At 42.2% G+C, this 2,893-nt stretch overlaps 1 pseudogene; it reads left to right on the top strand.

Moving 5' to 3' along the window:
- Positions 1-244: 244 nt before the first annotated feature.
- LOC114113856 (E3 ubiquitin-protein ligase RNF146-B-like) lies at positions 245-2,155 on the top strand (annotated as a pseudogene).
- The last annotated feature ends 738 nt before the right edge of the window (positions 2,156-2,893 follow it).

The raw sequence follows: 2,893 nt of genomic DNA, 5'->3' as shown, positions 1-2,893 counted from the left end.
GTTTTTCCAGTAGTCATGTATGGACGTACCAGTTGGAGTATAAAGAAAGCTGAGTGCTGATGCTTTTGAACTGTGTTGTTGGAGAAGACTCTTGAGAGTACCTTCGACTGCAGGGATATCCAACCTCTCCATCAAAGAAATCTTGATTCTAGCTTGTGCTTCTTCCAGCTCTGTGTTTCTCATGATGTTCTCTGCATATAAGTTAAATAAGCAGGGTGGGCGGCCCCGCCCCCGCGACGCAACTGGCGGTCACGTGACGGCCGCGCACGCGCTTTCCTGGCCGCTGCAGGCTAGGAGGCCGAGGAGAAAAGACGGCTAGGCGGCTTTGGCTGTGGCCACAGAGCACAGGATGATCCAGCAATGGAGGAGAAAATTCTGCAAACTGGCTGATTACTCATGAAGATGAGATTTTATTTTTGTGGCAGGCATCTGTGGGGTCTGTAATAGAAATGATGGCTGGCTGTGGAGAAATTGATCACTCTATAAACATGCTTCCTACGAACAGGAAAGCGAATGAGTCCTGTTCTAATACTGCACCTTCTCTAACTGTCCCTGAATGTGCCATTTGTCTGCAAACGTGTTCACCCAGTCAGTCTGCCTTGTAAGCATGTTTTCTGCTATCTGTGTGTGAAGGGAGCTTCATGGCTTGGAAAGCGATGTGCCCTCTGTCGACAAGAAATTCCCGAAGATTTCCTTGATAAGCCAACGTTGTCACCAGGAGAACTCAAGGCAGCAAGTGGAGGAAACGGTGACTATGCTTGGTATTATGAAGGAAGGAATGGGTGGTGGCAGAATGACGAGCGCACAAGCAGAGAGCTGGAAGATGCTTTTTCCAAAGGTAAAAAGAGCACTGAAATGTTGATTGCCGGGTTTCTGTATGTTGCCGATCTTGAAAATATGGTACAGTATAGGAGAAACGAACATGGACGTCGCAGGAAGATCAAGCGGGATATAATAGATATACCAAAGAAAGGAGTAGCCGGACTTAGGCTGGACTGTGCCTAAGTAAACCTAGCGAGAGAGAGCTCTGCTGACGGAGCAGACAGTGTACCGGCTCAGAGTGGAGCTTCTGTTCAGTCATCGTCTGTGAGGCCCCTGACGTCAGTAGATGGTCAGCTAACAAGCCCCACCACGCCATCCCCTGATGCAAGCGCTTCTCTGGAAGACTCTTTTGCACATTTACAACTTGGTGGAGAAAGCATAGCGGAAAGGAGTCATAGAGGGGAGGGAGAAGAAGAGCATGAATCACCATCTTCAGGCAGGGTACCAGCACCAGACACTTCGATTGAAGAAACCGAATCCGATGCCAGTAGTGACAGTGAGGATGTATCTGCGCTTGTTGCACAACATTCCTTGACCCAACAGAGACTTTTGGTTCCTAATCCAAATCAGACAGTATCTGATCGATCAGAAACTGATCGATCAGTGGCAGCGGGTGGAACAGTGAGTGTCAGATCTCGAAGGCCTGATGGACAGTGCACAGGAACGGAAGTTTAAATAAAAGTTTTCAGATCCATGCTCAAGATGAAAATGGTTATCTGTAAATTTCTGCCCACGTAACATTATGCTCATCCCTAGTAGTGCACTTTGGGAGTTGGGGTGGGAAGGGGTATGGGAAGGATAGCCCTGTAATTAAAATGTCTAACACATCTCTGTTGAGAAATTTATTTAATATAAAGAACTTGGATGTTAATAGTTGAGAGCTGTTTAGTAATAATGCAGTTTTCTTGAGGTCTGTTTATTTTATAGTTTTTTTAAAAATACCTTCAGTTCTTTCGGCCAGCGTGTGTGTATTATCTGTGCATTGATGGTCCTCATCTGACTACTGCATTGGTTCATGTTTTTCTGCATGGATTGACATAAAACCATTACTAAAAGTTGGCACCTATGAGATATCTGGTATCAGTACGAACAGAAAGCTTAAATAACGTGAGAACAAATGTGAATTTGGGGTTTTAAAATAGAATAACAACAACTACTTAATAGTAAAGTTACTGAAATGGAAATGTAAAGAAAACAGCTTATAACTTATGTTTCAGAATCTTGTCTGTAACACACTTCATGGCATGCTCATAGGCTTTGCTATCTAGTCCTTGTAGTTAGAAGTTTCTCTTGATCCACATTTTTTTTTTGATTTCAGACTTTATAATTTAATAAATACTAGAATTTATAAAAAATAAATAAATAAGCAGGATGACAATATACAACCTTGAGGTACTCCTTTTCCTATTTGGAACCAGTCTGTTCCATGTCCAGTTCTAACTGTTGCTTCCTGACCTGCATATAGGTTTCTCAAGAGGCAGGTCAGGTGGTCTGTATTCCCATCTCTTTCAGAATTTTCCACAGTTTCTTGTGATCCACACAGTCAAAGGCTTTGGCATAGTCAATAAAGCAGAAATAGATGTTTTTCTGGAACTCTTGCTTTTCCATGATCCAGCGGATGTTGGCAATTTGATCTCTGGTTCCTCTGCTTTTTCTAAAACCAGCTTGAACATCTGGAAGTTTATGGTTCACATACTGCTGAAACCTGGCTTGGAGTATTTTAACTGATAGCAATTTTCAAATACACAATACAATATTCCTCATTATAGTCATCATGCTCTATATTACATCCCTATGACTTATTTAATACTGGAAGTCTGTACCTTTTGACCCAGTTTGCCCACCCTACTCATATTCCTCACCTCTGGCAACCACCAATCTGTTCTCTGTGTCCATGTACTTGTGTTTTGGGGTTTTTTTTGTGTGTATGTTGTTGTGTATTTTTTTTTTTTTTATGGTTCCACATATAAGAAGACCATAAAGTATTTGTCCTTCTCTCTCTAACTTAATCCTCAAGTAGGTCTCTCCATGTTAACTGAAATGGTAAGATTTCCTTTTTTAAATAAAATAG

This window comes from Ovis aries, chromosome 1 (genome assembly GCF_016772045.2).
Source record: "Ovis aries strain OAR_USU_Benz2616 breed Rambouillet chromosome 1, ARS-UI_Ramb_v3.0, whole genome shotgun sequence".
Taxonomy (NCBI): domain Eukaryota; kingdom Metazoa; phylum Chordata; class Mammalia; order Artiodactyla; family Bovidae; genus Ovis; species Ovis aries.
This window is presented reverse-complemented; position numbering and strand designations above follow the sequence as displayed.